General features: G+C 42.4%; 7 non-coding genes across 7 annotated transcripts; all 7 read right to left on the bottom strand.

Annotated features, from left to right (window-relative positions):
- Positions 1-26: 26 nt before the first annotated feature.
- Positions 27-98, bottom strand: trnag-ucc (transfer RNA glycine (anticodon UCC)). The gene has a single exon. It is a non-coding gene; the product is annotated as a tRNA-Gly (tRNA).
- Positions 99-603: 505 nt separating this feature from the next.
- LOC141287399 (U5 spliceosomal RNA) lies at positions 604-719 on the bottom strand. Its single transcript, XR_012339459.1, has one exon. It is a non-coding gene; the product is annotated as a U5 spliceosomal RNA (small nuclear RNA).
- A 10,980-nt stretch (positions 720-11,699) lies between these two features.
- On the bottom strand, positions 11,700-11,772 carry trnav-cac (transfer RNA valine (anticodon CAC)). Its single transcript has one exon. It is a non-coding gene; the product is annotated as a tRNA-Val (tRNA).
- A 982-nt stretch (positions 11,773-12,754) lies between these two features.
- Positions 12,755-12,827, bottom strand: trnav-cac (transfer RNA valine (anticodon CAC)). Its single transcript has one exon. It is a non-coding gene; the product is annotated as a tRNA-Val (tRNA).
- Positions 12,828-12,953: 126 nt separating this feature from the next.
- On the bottom strand, positions 12,954-13,026 carry trnav-aac (transfer RNA valine (anticodon AAC)). The gene has a single exon. It is a non-coding gene; the product is annotated as a tRNA-Val (tRNA).
- Positions 13,027-13,809: 783 nt separating this feature from the next.
- trnav-uac (transfer RNA valine (anticodon UAC)) lies at positions 13,810-13,882 on the bottom strand. The gene has a single exon. It is a non-coding gene; the product is annotated as a tRNA-Val (tRNA).
- Positions 13,883-14,008: 126 nt separating this feature from the next.
- trnav-aac (transfer RNA valine (anticodon AAC)) lies at positions 14,009-14,081 on the bottom strand. Its single transcript has one exon. It is a non-coding gene; the product is annotated as a tRNA-Val (tRNA).
- Positions 14,082-14,401: the final 320 nt, after the last annotated feature.

Here is a 14,401-nt window from a genome sequence, read left to right as displayed (position 1 = left end):
TCAACGTCAGCCAGAGCCAAAACAAATGCGTTGGCCGGGAATCGAACCCGGGTCAACTGCTTGGAAGGCAGCTATGCTCACCACTATACCACCAACGCAAGTTCCCGACTCCAGCTTTTAGCCATCTGAAAAGAATGCTTGAAATGCACAAGTCACTGATAGGGCAAAAGGAGCTGAAGCCATCTTTGTTTGTATCCCGTCATGTACGAGAGAGTGCTGTCTTTCCATGCGGGCTAAAGAAATCTGGAGCTGCGACCCAGAAAGCGCAAAGGCCGCAAGTACAGAACGTGGTGAGGCGCGCTTCGTTCCACCGCCCATTGGCTGGTGGCCAGTTTTACTCTTGACACTCCAATACAGCTCTGTTGTGAGCAGAAAAGAATGCTGGAAGTACATAAGTCACTGACAGGGCCAAAGTAGCTGAAGCCCAAGGTTTGGATCCCATCATGTCATGAGAGTGCTGTCTTTCCATGCTGGCTGAAAAAAAATGTGAAGTTGCGACACAGGAAGCGCAAAGGCTGGAAACACGGTCCACGAGAATGCACGCTTTGCTCCAATGCACATTGGTGTGTGGTCAGATTTAGTCTGCTATTGAAACTGCAGTGCAGCTCTGCTGTGAGCAGAGCACCCAAAAATACAGGTCACTCGGAAAGGTTCCCCTCCACGGAAATCTTTAGTAAAAGGCGAAAGATTTATGCGTCTATGAAGAGAAACTCGAGTTGTGTGCCCATGCGCTTGAGCATGTGCGCTCCCTGTGGTAAACCACTATACTCACAAAGGGTAATCTAGGGTGCCGATAAGATTTTCATCTCCCCCTCACTCCAAATGGGAGGAGTAAAAGTTAAAAAGTCTCTTCCATCATCCATTCTCGCCTGCCACACAGGAGGCCTGGCTCTGATTCCCGGGCAAATGCAGGAACAGAGTTCTTTTAAGTAAGGGGTGTGTGTTTGCATGTGTGTGGGATTCTTTAAAATGAGCCTTGAAGGCCAAGCCTGATTTGCTAGAAGGAGCTCCAAACTTTGCATATTGACCCAACCCCCCTTTACCTGGATTTGACGTGTAACAGTTACGCACCATTACTAAATCCAGGGCAATGTGAATGCCGAAAGTCTCCCAGCCGAGCATTGGTGGTTCAGTGGTAGAATTCTCGCCTGCCACGCGGGGGCCAGCCGTGGATAGTTGGAACATGCTGACAGCCAATGAAATGCAAGCTTTGTTGCCGCTGTCCAAGGTTTTGAATTACACCAACAACCAATCAGATTTTTTCACATTATTTGGGGTAAACGTCTGGACCGGGGTTCGAATCCCGCTCACTGCAGTTTTGCGCTCTGCTCAAATGTGAACTTAAAGCAAATGTAAACACAAAAAGACACCCTACAGCCTTCCAGTAAAAACGTTACATCATTATTTACATGAAACAATTATTTATATTTCTTTTATGTGTGGTTATTGGCCAAAGTAGCTACAGTATTGAATCAGCACCTTGGACAGCATCAGATTTAATAAAACATATATAAATCTTACTCAAAATTCAATATTTATTTGTCATGTTATGTTTATAAATGTTTTATTTGACATATGTTAATAAATATATTTTATATTATATATATTTATATGTAAAACATATTTATATATTCATATATTTTATTTTTGTATTTACTATATATATACTGAACTTTATAAATGTTATTCAAAATTCAATATATATTTGTCATGTTATTCTGCAAATTCCAAATGTACAAAATAAGGCAGCAACTTTATATTAAATTTTATATAATTTATACATAATTAAATTTTTATGTATTTGTATAATAAAAATATAAGCAGAAATAAATGTTATTTATGAATGTCAGGTTTTAATCTACAAACATCAAATTAACAAAAGATTTAAAAGTAAAAAAACAACATTTTAATTTATATGACATAAAAATAATATTGACATGAGTTGTGGATTAAAAGGTTTCTAATCAGTTATTATTATAGTTACAGAGTTATATGAAGTAGGTGAAACTATAAAACAATAAAAACTATCAATGAAATCTAAATAAATCCAAAGAACATATATAATTATTTACAGAAAACAAAAGGAAAAAAAGACTTATTTTCCTTTCTCTGCAATCCATCTTTGCTTTTCTGCCTCATAAAAAACAGAATCTTTAAAGTCTTTCCAGGTCAACTCTTTGTCCATGCCCTGATCTTTGTAAATAAAAAAGACTTTAGCAGGACAGTATATGTATTTCCCTGATACCCCGGGAAAGCCCGTGTGAACATGTGGACTGTTTGGGCCCTGCTTCAGTTCCATTTTGCAGAATCTGCACAGGCGACCAGTGGGTTGAGGTTGCGTATCAGACCTCTTCCGTTTCTGTTGCCCTTTCTCCTCAACTCGTTTTTTTGTGGCTTCCAGTTCCCTCTGAAAAAACTCTGTCTCCATAAAGTCCTGAAAAGGCATTCTTTGGTTTGTTAGACCTTCTGCACTGTAGGTTGTAAAAACCTTTGTTGAACAATAGAAGTATCTAACAGGACCCTGCTGGTAAAAGAAGTGAATGGAGGAGCCATCATTCTCGTACCGAGATTTGGGCTGTCCACAGGCGAGACAGGTCTTTGTTTGTTTCTTTTTCTGTTCGGTGGGTTGTTGCTGTTGCTTTTGCTGCAGCTGCTGTTGCTGTCTCTCCATAATTTCTTCCACAATTTTCTCAACAGCCACGTGAGTCATAGGTGTGGTTGGAGGAGGTGCAGGTGTGAGCATGACTGCTGGAGTCACAGTTGTAACTGGAACACTAGTAGTTTCACTACCCTCTGTCAGCGAATACCAGAGTTGTTGTGTCTCAACAAGTTTTTCTGGACTTGTATTTAAGGAAGAACTGGTGTTTAAGAGTTTTGCAAGGTGTTTGACATACTGTGAGATGTGTAATCTTGTGGTTGAATGGAGCATGCTGTTAGGGTCAGTACAGGAACTGTGGACCATTGCTGCATACTCCTGATCCACAAGCTTAAGCATGTCCTTCTTTCCATGGTGTTTCTTTAGTAAAGTGTCAATGGTCTCCTTCATTGGGGCTGTCCACTTTTTGTGATCTAACACAAACACTCTACCACCAGTCTTCACAGGTCCAGTGCGGCTGCTAGCAGGTGAGGCTTTCATGGGCAAAGGTGGTGTGAATGTGGCACCTACAACAATCACATTAACATTTAATCAGTATTTAGCCAAGATGATAAATAGCAGAAACGTTTTTGGTTTGACCATCTGTTACTACTCACCTGTTTCTGAACGAAGATCAGCGTGACCAGGAAAAGATGAGGACAGAGAAGGTACAGGTTGGGGACTGGAGGTCACTACAATAGCAAGTAAACAATTGTAAATGCATTTTTAAGACAAAAATACAAATGAGATACTGGGATGACATGACACTGTGTGTCTAACAAATGTTCACCTGTCTCTGAAGAATGCTCAGCCTTGCATGGAAAAGATGAGGACAGCAAGGGGACAGGCTGGGAACTGGCGGTCACTACAACAACAACAACAACAACAACAACAGAAACAACAACAGAAAATGAAACACTTTGTAAATATATATATAATGAAGCATATATGTCTTTTCAGTTCCTGTGTCTGTAAAAGTTTACCTGACTCTAGATAAGGACTTGGAGTCACATCAAGAGGACCAGAAGTGTATTGCGACATGGCAGTGGATGTGTCACTCTGCTCAGCTGGATGTACTTCAGTCGTCTTGGTCTTGTGCTTTTCCCAGTCCAGGACAACAGGGCGACATCCAGGTTCAACATACTCCAGCCCAAATCTTTCTCCAGTATCTCTGCTAGATACCCAACGGGCAGGATACTTTGGCACACCTAACAGCCTTTCTGAGACTGTATTCATCTCTGCCATCAGAGCTGGATCAAAGGCTGCTGGAAGCTGAACACCTGGCTGTTTTAGGTCCACCAGACGCTGAAAATTCCAGCGTGCCACTCCGGTCATCCCCTGAGCTCGAAACAGTTCTGAGGAGACACGTGTGCCAGTGACCCACTGAGCCTGGTGGAAGTGGTACCCCTCTTGCTGAGAAGTTCCTCTTATGGGGATCCATACTGGAACTTTGGCCCCCTCACCCTGAACGTGGTTCAGTTGCTGTGTTCCACCATGCCTGTACAAGATTTCACCGGCAACCTCTGGATCACTTAGACATCCTCGCAGAATGTGAACCCGCTGTATGCGCCATGTTTTTAGCATGGACGGTTTGTACAGGGGAACACCATCAGGATCTCCTGCCAAATGAAAATGGTGCATAACATCCTCGACCCTCCTCACAAGTTCTTTAGGCTGTGTGATCTTTGTTCTGCAGTGTTCCCGAATGTGCTGCTTTGTGGGGTTGGCAGGCTCAATACCACAAAATGCGTAAGCATCCTTGAGCTTCTGCAGATCTTCCTGATCCACAACACAGAAGGCAGCAGACAAGAACTGGGAGAAGGAGCTGTAAAGGGCATGATGCTCAGAAACACACTCACGGAGGAAGCGCCTCATACAATGGAACAGGTCCAGCTTGATCATGATGTGCTGATTGTAGAAAGATCTGGAAGCACACTTGTTCTCTAAGTTTCCAGAAGTGGCTTCGGCAATAATGTCATCTGTAGTCTGCCATGCTTCCCAGTTCAGGTGCTCTGTTTTGTGAGAGTCTGGCACTCTGAATGGTGCACAGCAATCTCTGGGGAAAAAAACAGAAAAGTATAATGTTAATGTTAAAATCAGTCAATGGATCTGTTCATCAGTCAGGATAATAGTATTAACTGATGTATACATTCTCTATGTGATATGTCTTAGGCAAGGTACAGAATTATCAAGCCTACCTGTCAACCCACTGGTAATGTGCCTTCTCCATTCCTGCCGTCTGGTACCGATTTGCGAGTCCTCTGTACATGGGCTCCAGGGACTTTTCCGTCTCTGACTGTACCATCACCCATGATAAGATCATCCAACTTTCATTCATGATGGCATAGGATGACATTGTGCCAGAAGTAAATGTAACCTTCCTGGCCACCTTTCGGGTGTGGCCGGAACGAAATGCCTGCCCAAAGGTTCCTTGTAGGAGCTGTATAATAGCTCTCTCTTGGCGCTGATACTCGTGCAGGAGACAGTCAGTGAGATAATGTGCAGACACAGCAATTCCACTCCATCCATTGGGATCAGCATACTCGCCAAAGGGAGCAGGCTGGGTCTCCTTTCTCAGGAATCCTGTGATGCTTCTCTGTCCATACTTTCCAGCCTCAGCATCCAAGATATTCTGACAACTGAGGAGGTAGGCCAAGTGAGCACGTTCATATTTAAGATGCATCATTTCCATCACCTGGTTGGCCATGTCTGTGGGTGATTTACCAGTACGCCGCAGTTCATCCAACAGAGATTTACACACAGCCTTCTTATAAGTGAGAACAGCTGGCAACAGGTTTGTGAAGCGTTTGGGGAGCTTTTCCAGCCACTGTGGGTTGTCTGCATACCATTTTTTTTTACAGACTTTGCAGCACAGACGTGAAGAAAACAGATAGTATTGACTTGTGATGCCTGCAATCACACGAGGTCTACCAACTCCTGCAGATGTCACCTGTGGCTGTCTACACCCTTCAAAGCATGGCAGAGTGTAGTTGTTCCTCAGCCTGGCCATCAGGGTATCATTTTCAGGCTTCCAAATAAAAAATGGATGAAGCTGGAAATATTTAGGAGATGGCAGATCGGTGATGGTGTCCATTAGTTCTGGCTGAGGAGGTAAACGTCACAATGACACGGTCTTCATGGGGTTGCTAACAGGAATCGAGCCAGGCCACAGGCCCATGGATTCCAGCTCTGTCTTCATCCAGATCCTCTGCTGCTGGGAAAACTTCCATTGGCGGACATCATGGTCATAACCAAGTGGTGGAGGAGGATTTCTGGGATGGGCTGTTGTACCTGGTTGAAATAAAGAAGAATAAGTACAGACTTTATATTAATCAGGCATATGTGTGAAAAATTATTTAGATGCTTACCTTGAGTTGTCTGCTGTAGAGGATCCAGACTGGTCACTGACAAAGTGTCAGGAGCAGAAGACAATGGCTCTGCAAATAGAATAATAGATAGACTATTAATATTAATATATATATATAAACAAAAGAGTGAAACATCTTCTAGTGTGGAATGTGATTCACTAGACATGCTAAGTAAAAGTAAATAAATATCACACACCTGTAGTTGGTACTGAAGGCTCTGATTGTTCCAAAAAGGCTGGCTCTTGGACAAGAAACTTCAACTCTTTAGGAAGAGGCACAGGTGTCTTCTGAGCTGGTACTGTGGACAAAAGTATTGTGACACATCACAAAATAAAAAAACAAAAACAAAACAAAAAAAACAAATGTATTACTTTTGTAAACAAGGCAAATAGTTAAATTGGTGATCAGAACTGTAATTTATTTACCATATCCTGACAATTCTTGAAGGCCACTTTTGCCATCAGCAGGTGGTTTGGAGAGGGCAGCAGATGTTACTGAAATATAGAACATTTTACAATTAGAAACATAAAAGAGCTGGTGTTAATAAAGACACAAAGCTACTGAATTCACCTTTCACCCAAAGTTGAACACATCTATTGACTGAAAACAAAATCATCTGAAGATGGAAGGAAAAATGTAGAAAGAACAGTGTAAAATTCATAATAAAAGAAGTACTTACCCAGACTGGAATCAATTCATAGTCCTTAGGACAGTTAGTATATGCCAACGGCGAACACACTGTTATTGGAACATGGCTAGAACATAGCCAGAACACAAACAACATAATAAAGGAGGATTCAATTCATGTTCAGCTTTTCTTCTCAGTGCTGAACCTCCTGCGGAAACACCTTTTACTGCTTTGGTAGACCGTTCCAGTTCAGCAGCTGACAGCAGTGGTGGAGATGTGGCTGTTGGGGAACACACAAAGCATTAATCTAGATGTACACACTAACTTCAAAGCCTTGTCTTAAAATTTTGAAATATTTTACTGGCACTAGACAGACAGACAGACAGACAGACAGACAGACAGACAGACAGAGAAAGAGATAGACAGACAGGAGGATGGACACACAGACAGACAGACAGACAGACAGACAGACAGATGAATGGACAGATGGATGAACAGAATGGCAGACAGGTGGACATACAGTCAGACAGATACATGTTTCGATATGTGCAAATGAAAAAAAACAGCAAAAATCATCCAAATAACTTACTTTGCACTTGTAGCTTGGAGGGGGTGATGCTTAGCATTGCTTGCTCTAGGTCCTCATCTTTCTCCATCTCTATACTGAATTGTGGTGGCAGTGGTGGAGAGGCAGCTGTTGGGGAAAACACACAAAACAATAATGTACATTTTTTAAATAGTTATAACAGTTTTTTAAGATAAACGTTTAGTAGAAATCAAATGCTAAAAGAAAAAAATCTTAACTTACTTTGCACCTGTAGCTTGGAGGGGGTGATGCTCAGCATTGCTTGCTCTAGGTCCTCATCTTTCTCCATCTCTGTATTGAAAACATTTTTTTTTAATATTTACGTTTCAGTTCATGTCATGTTCCTACAAACTGAGGTTTATTTACCTTAAATAAAAGCTAACTTATTGTTATACTAGTTACTACTGAACAAGTATACATTACAATAAAATAAACATTTATTTACCCATGGGTTCATCTGGGGATTTTGAGGCAGAAACAGGTGAGGGGTGGGTGGATTGCTGTCTCTTTCGCAGGTACTGCTGCAGCTTGTGCATACGTGTCCCTGGGACGCAGCTCTTCCTCATAATAAAGTCTGCATAGCCATCCGCTTTGCTGTCCCATATCTCCTTCCAGGTGCTCTTGGCCCGGGAACCAAAGCCAACCAGCTGGTCATCTTCTGATGAGGCTGGCACAACAACCACTTTACTGGCCTCATAACTGAGAAGAGACTGGATCTCTTCAAAACTACAAGCATAGTTCACAAAGGACAGTAGACTGTCTTTGCTATGCCCCTCAGCTTTAGGGATGCCTGACGCCTCCTCCTTCTCCAGGTTCTTGATGAGATACAAAATGTACCCTACATCATTTTCCAACAGCCACCGGAAAGACTTCCCTTTGTACTTCCCAAACTGCAGGATGTAGTCTCCCAGGACCTCCTTCTTGTCGGAAGCATCCCCTCCTCTCTGACGTACCACTGTCAGGGCATTTTGCCGCACAAGGTTCTGCCTCATGGGCGCAGACTTGTCCTGCAGAGTTGGGTCATTCTTAATCCGCCTGGCTTCCTCAGATGGATCCTGAAGAAGAAATCCAAGTGGTCCCTTGCGGAACACAACAGAGATTCTCCCTGGGAAAAACTGGAATTTCCTCTGCATGATCTACCATCAAACAAAAATAGAATTTTAGGGTTATTTCAGAAGATACTTTAAAAGATATTGTCAAACCATGAAATATCACTATCTGTTTCATTGCACAGTTATCAGACTCAAATTACTGGGCCAGATCTTGTTGCTGTTCTTTTCTTATCTCCAAACTTCAATCACATAGTTCCAGAGGTCAGAAGACAATGCTTTTTCACACCTCTTTCACCCTTAACTGCTCTGTGTCCGTGGGGGAGTGCAGGTGTGTTTGCCTGAATGAGCACACACACACAGAGCAGATAAGGATGAAAGAGGTGTGAAAAGCATTGTCTACTTGACCTCTTGAACTACGTGGCTGAAGTTTAGAGATGAGAGACTAAAGATACTGTCCTACTCTCAGACTAATTATACATTACAGTGAGCAAAATGGCCTTAGTAACAGCTATTTATACTATTTCAGACTGAAACATAAATTATTTTAAACTTTTTTCAGGACAATTAATATGGTATTACCACAGTAGGCTGTGTATCTTTGAATGAGCACACACACACACACACACACACACACACACACACACACACACACACACACACACACACACACACACACACACTACTATAGTATTAACATAGTAATTGTCCTACTAAAAGATGAAAATAATTTATGCTCAAGTCTGAAATTATATAAATAACTCTTAATTATGCTATTTTGGTTAGTATGTGATCATACAGGCACATACATAGACACGCACACATACAACCTACTATGGTAATACCATAGTAATTGTCCTGATAAAAGTTACAAATGCTCCAGTCTGAAATGGTAAAAATAGTTGTTGCTTAGGCTATTTTGGTCACTGCAATGCATTAGTCTAACAGTAAAGCAGTTCTAAAGGCTCATTACAACAGTACAACAGTACTAGAACAGTTCCTAGCGATGTTTAAACACTTATTACAGTTATTTACTAGTTGAATTATGTGATGTACATTGTTTATTTAGCGTCACGATATGACAACTATTGGCAATAATGGAAAAACGATCGTTCATTCGTTATTTATCTCATATAAACAAGCGATGTTGAGGTAATGTAATGACAACATCGTAAGAAACGGACTGATAGGCTTATTTAACCCCACGGCATAGAAATTATATGCATGAAACGCTCACGTTCATTCATAAGTTTGCGAGCAGATCGTCGTATCAACACAACATTGTCAGAAATTGACTAACAGGCTTGTTTAACCCTACGACACGAAACAACACACACGAATATATAAAACGGGCATGTCCATTCAAAACTTTGCGAGCAGATCATCCTATGATGATAATTAACAGTAAATAATGCCCCAAATGATAACGTTTATCAATAACCAAGACCTCACGGAGCGAAGCAGCGGTTTTCATTTAACAACTAACGTGATTTCAGCATTAACAACATGAAAAAGTACATAAAGTAACTTACCTTTGATAGATTTTCCGAATAACAGCGTAGCAGATCGCGACTGTACTGTCCGAGTGTGGATGTGTTAATGGCGAATTCAAAGTTGGCGCTGGTGCAGAAACAAGGAAGTGCGCCAAAAGGGCGCTAGCGGCCGAAAGTGTATTGCATCCGTAGTGTTTCAGCACTACCATTGAGAATGAATGGGAAACGGTTTAGGGCCGTTTAGCTAAACTATTCACGGCTGCCGCGCGGGTGTTAGGCGAACGTGATGACCACTACACTACAGAAATTTGATTACGATACACCGTTCTTTTAACTCGGCTTGGCAGAAGGCCTTTGTAGTGTTGACGAAGAAAGCAACAGATCCCTACTTAACCCTTTCAGTGGTGAGTTTAAAATATTCTAGCGGACCCCCGAGAGTGAGTTTTTTTTAAGCGACCGTTATTTTAGAACGTTCGTCCTTATTGTTTCCATGGCGACGCGTCATGCTTGTCACCTGACACAACACAGCCACAATAACACTGTATGACAGATAGATCACTTTAATTTCGTTTTTTCCTTTTTTATCCAGAATACTCACACACTTGCTTACCATGCCATGAACTATCTAATATTCCGATTCACAAATATGTGTGAATTAGTGTGTTTCATCGTTTAAAACCCTATGTAAATGATCTGGATCGTGATTTGAAACGTGAGATGGGCGCGGCCATGTTTGTTCGCGCTGCAGTTCAGAGAGTCCTGTCAGCCGCGTTTACATCACGTACATTCATCCGTTTCTCCCGAAATACATGCAAGTAAGTGGCTGGTGAACTAGAAGAGTAATAGAGTGAACCTTTTAGTTACTTTGCCTATGTGTATGTGATAGAAATAAAACACATCGGCAAATTATATTTGAATAGATGGTTATTTGCTGCTTCCATAGACCTATGTGTGTATTTTACAAACTCTAAATGTCTCCTTTTACTAGTACTTATGTGTATTTAAATGTCTGAAACCTAAAATAAGCGTTATGTGGTTAAAAACACTGCATAGTTGTGATTGTATGACAAGTGCAGAGCTCCGCCGTCTCTGGCTCAGCGCCAGCCATCGCGCCAAAGCGCAGTTTGAATTTGTCAGCTGCGTGACGTCACCGAACGTTCTAAATCCCATATGTGGGACCGTACTCCCAGGGGCACAGAAATTAGAATCCCATATGTGGGACCGTACTGCTCAAAGGGTTAAGCAATTTTGGAAAAAGCCACAAGCTATTGCCGCCCAGTTTCGAACTGGGGACCTTTCGCATGAGGCGAACGTGACAACCACTACACTATGGAATCCCGTGCAGAGATGACTGCCAGCAATCTCCTGGTGATCGCTTGTGGAAGAGCGAACTAAGGAAAAGATAATTAAACACCTCACCTGACTTTGCAAACATTTCATGTTTTCCCACAAAAGAGAAACACTGTCTCTGCTCGGTAAATCCACTTGGCAGAAGGCAATTGTATTGTTTACGAAGAAAGCAGTAGATCCCTACTTAAACAATTTTGGAAAAAGCCAACAGCTGTTTCAGCACAGTTTTAAACTGGGGACCTTTCGTATGTGAGGTGAATGTGATAACCATTACACTACAGAAACTTGTGCAGAGAAGACAGCCAGCAATCTCGTGGTGATCGCTTGTTGAAAAACCTATAAAGGAAAAGATTACTAAATCTCTCCTCTGACGATGCAAACAATTAATGTTTTACGCCCAAGGCAAAAAGCTGTTTCCGCTCAGTTTGAAACCGAGGACCTTTCGCGTGTAAAGCGAACGTGAGGACCACTACAGAAACCTGACGGGGAGCCTCTCTTCTTTTAACACTACTTGGCAGAAGAGGCCTTTGTAGTGTTTACTAAGAATGCAGCAGAGCCTGGCTTAAGCAATTTTGGAAAAAGCCAGTACCTGTTTCCACCCAGTTTCGAACTGGGGACCTTTCGCGTGTGAGGCGAACGTGATAACCACTACACTATGGAAACTTGCAAAAAGTACACAGCCAGCAATCTCCTGGTGATCGCTTGCTGTAAAACGAATAAAGGAAAAGATAACTAAATCCCTCCCCTGACTTTGCAAACAGTTCAAGTTTACCCACGAAAGAGAAACACTGTTTCTGCTCTGTTTCGAACCGAGGACCTTTCGCGTGTTAGGCGAACGTGATGACCACTACACTACAGAAACTTGATTAGGATCTACCGTTCTTTTAACTCGGCTTGGCAGAAGGCCTTTGTAGTGTTGACGAATAAAGCAACAGATCCCTACTTAAGCAATTTTGGAAAAAGCCACCAGCTGTTGCCACCCAGTTTCGAACTGGGGACCTTTCGCATGAGGCGAACGTGACAACCACTACACTATGGAATCCCGTGCAAAGATGACTGCCAGCAATCTCCTGGTGATCGCTTGTGGAAGAGCGAACTAAGGAAAAGATAATTAAACACCTCACCTGACTTTGCAAACATTTCATGTTTTCCCACAAAAGAGAAACACTGTCTCTGCTCGGTAAATCCACTTGGCAGAAGGCAATTGTATTGTTTACGAAGAAAGCAGTAGATCCCCACTTAAACAATTTTGGAAAAAGCCAACAGCTGTTTCAGCACAGTTTTAAACTGGGGACCTTTCGTATGTGAGGTGAATGTGATAACCATTACACTACAGAAACTTGTGCAGAGAAGACAGCCAGCAATCTCGTGGTGATTGCGTGTTGAAAAACCTATAAAGGAAAAGATTACTAAATCTCTCGTCTGACGATGCAAACAATTAATGTTTTACGTCCAAGGCAAAAAGCTGTTTCCGCTCAGTTTGAAACCGAGGACCTTTCGCGTGTAAAGCAAACGTGATGACCACTACAGAAACCTGACGGGGAGCCTCTCTTCTTTTAACACTACTTGGCAGAAGAGGCCTTTGTAGTGTTGACTAAGAATGCAGCAGAGCCTGGCTTAAGCAATTTTGGAAAAAGCCAGTACCTGTTTCCACCCAGTTTCGAACTGGGGACCTTTCGCGTGTGAGGCGAACGTGATAACCACTACACTATGGACACTTGCAAAAAGTACACAGCCAGCAATCTCCTGGTGATCGCTTGCTGTAAAACGAATAAAGGAAAAGATAACTAAATCCCTCCCCTGACTTTGCAAACAGTTCATGTTTACCCACAAAAGAGAAACTCTGTTTCTGCTCGGTTTCGAACCGAGGACCTTTCGCGTGTTAGGCGAACGTGATGACCACTACACTACAGAAACTTGATTAGGATCCACCGTTCTTTTAACTCGGCTTGGCAGAAGGCCTTTGTAGTGTTGACGAATAAAGCAACAGATCCCTACTTAAGCAATTTTGGAAAAAGCCACCAGCTGTTGCCACCCAGTTTCGAACTGGGGACCTTTCGCATGAGGCGAACGTGACAACCACTACACTATGGAATCCCGTGCAGAGATGACTGCCAGCAATCTCCTGGTGATCGCTTGTAGAAGAGCGAACTAAGGAAAAGATAATTAAACACCTCACCTGACTTTGCAAACATTTCATGTTTTCCCACAAAAGAGAAACACTGTCTCTGCTCGGTAAATCCACTTGGCAGAAGGCAATTGTATTGTTTACGAAGAAAGCAGTAGATCCCCACTTAAACAATTTTGGAAAAAGCCAACAGCTGTTTCAGCACAGTTTTAAACTGGGGACCTTTCGTATGTGAGGTGAATGTGATAATCAATAGAATACAGAAACTTGTGCAGAGAAGACAGCCAGCAATCTCGTGGTGATCGCTTGTTGAAAAACCTATAAAGGAAAAGATTACTAAATCTCTCGTCTGACGATGCAAACAATTAATGTTTTACGTCCAAGGCAAAAAGCTGTTTCCGCTCAGTTTGAAACAGAGGACCTTTCGCGTGTAAAGCGAACGTGAGGACCACTACAGAAACCTGACGGGGAGCCTCTCTTCTTTTAACACTACTTGGCAGAAGAGGCCTTTGTAGTGTTGACTAAGAATGCAGCAGAGCCTGGCTTAAGCAAATTTGGAAAAAGCCAGTAGCTGTTTCCACCCAGTTTCGAACTGGGGACCTTTCGCGTGTAAGGCGAACGTGATAACCACTACACTATGGAAACTTGCAAAAAGTACACAGCCAGCAATCTCCTGGTGATCGCTTGCTGTAAAACGAATAAAGGAAAAGATAACTAAATCCCTCCCCTGACTTTGCAAACAGTTCATGTTTACCCACGAAAGAGAAACACTGTTTCTGCTCGGTTTCGAACCGAGGGCCTTTCGCGTGTTAGGCGAACGTGATGACCACTACACTACAGAAACTTGATTAAGATCCACCGTTCTGTTAACTCGGCTTGGCAGAAGGCCTTTGTAGTGTTGACGAAGAAAGCAACAGATCCCTACTTAAGCAATTTTGGAAAAAGCCACCAGCTGTTACCACCAAGTTTCGAACTGGGGACCTTTCGCATGCGGCAAACGTGACAACCACTACACTATGGAATCCTTCGCAGAAACGACTGCCAGCAATCTCCTGGTGATCGCTTGTGGAAGAGCGAACTAAGCAAAAGATAATTAAACACCTCACCTGACTTTGCAAACATTTCATGTTTTCCCACAAAAGAGAAACTCTGTTTCTGCTCGGT

The sequence above is a fragment of the Garra rufa genome, chromosome 1 (genome assembly GCF_049309525.1).
Source record: "Garra rufa chromosome 1, GarRuf1.0, whole genome shotgun sequence".
In the NCBI taxonomy this organism is placed as follows: Eukaryota; Metazoa; Chordata; class Actinopteri; order Cypriniformes; family Cyprinidae; genus Garra; species Garra rufa.
This window is presented reverse-complemented; position numbering and strand designations above follow the sequence as displayed.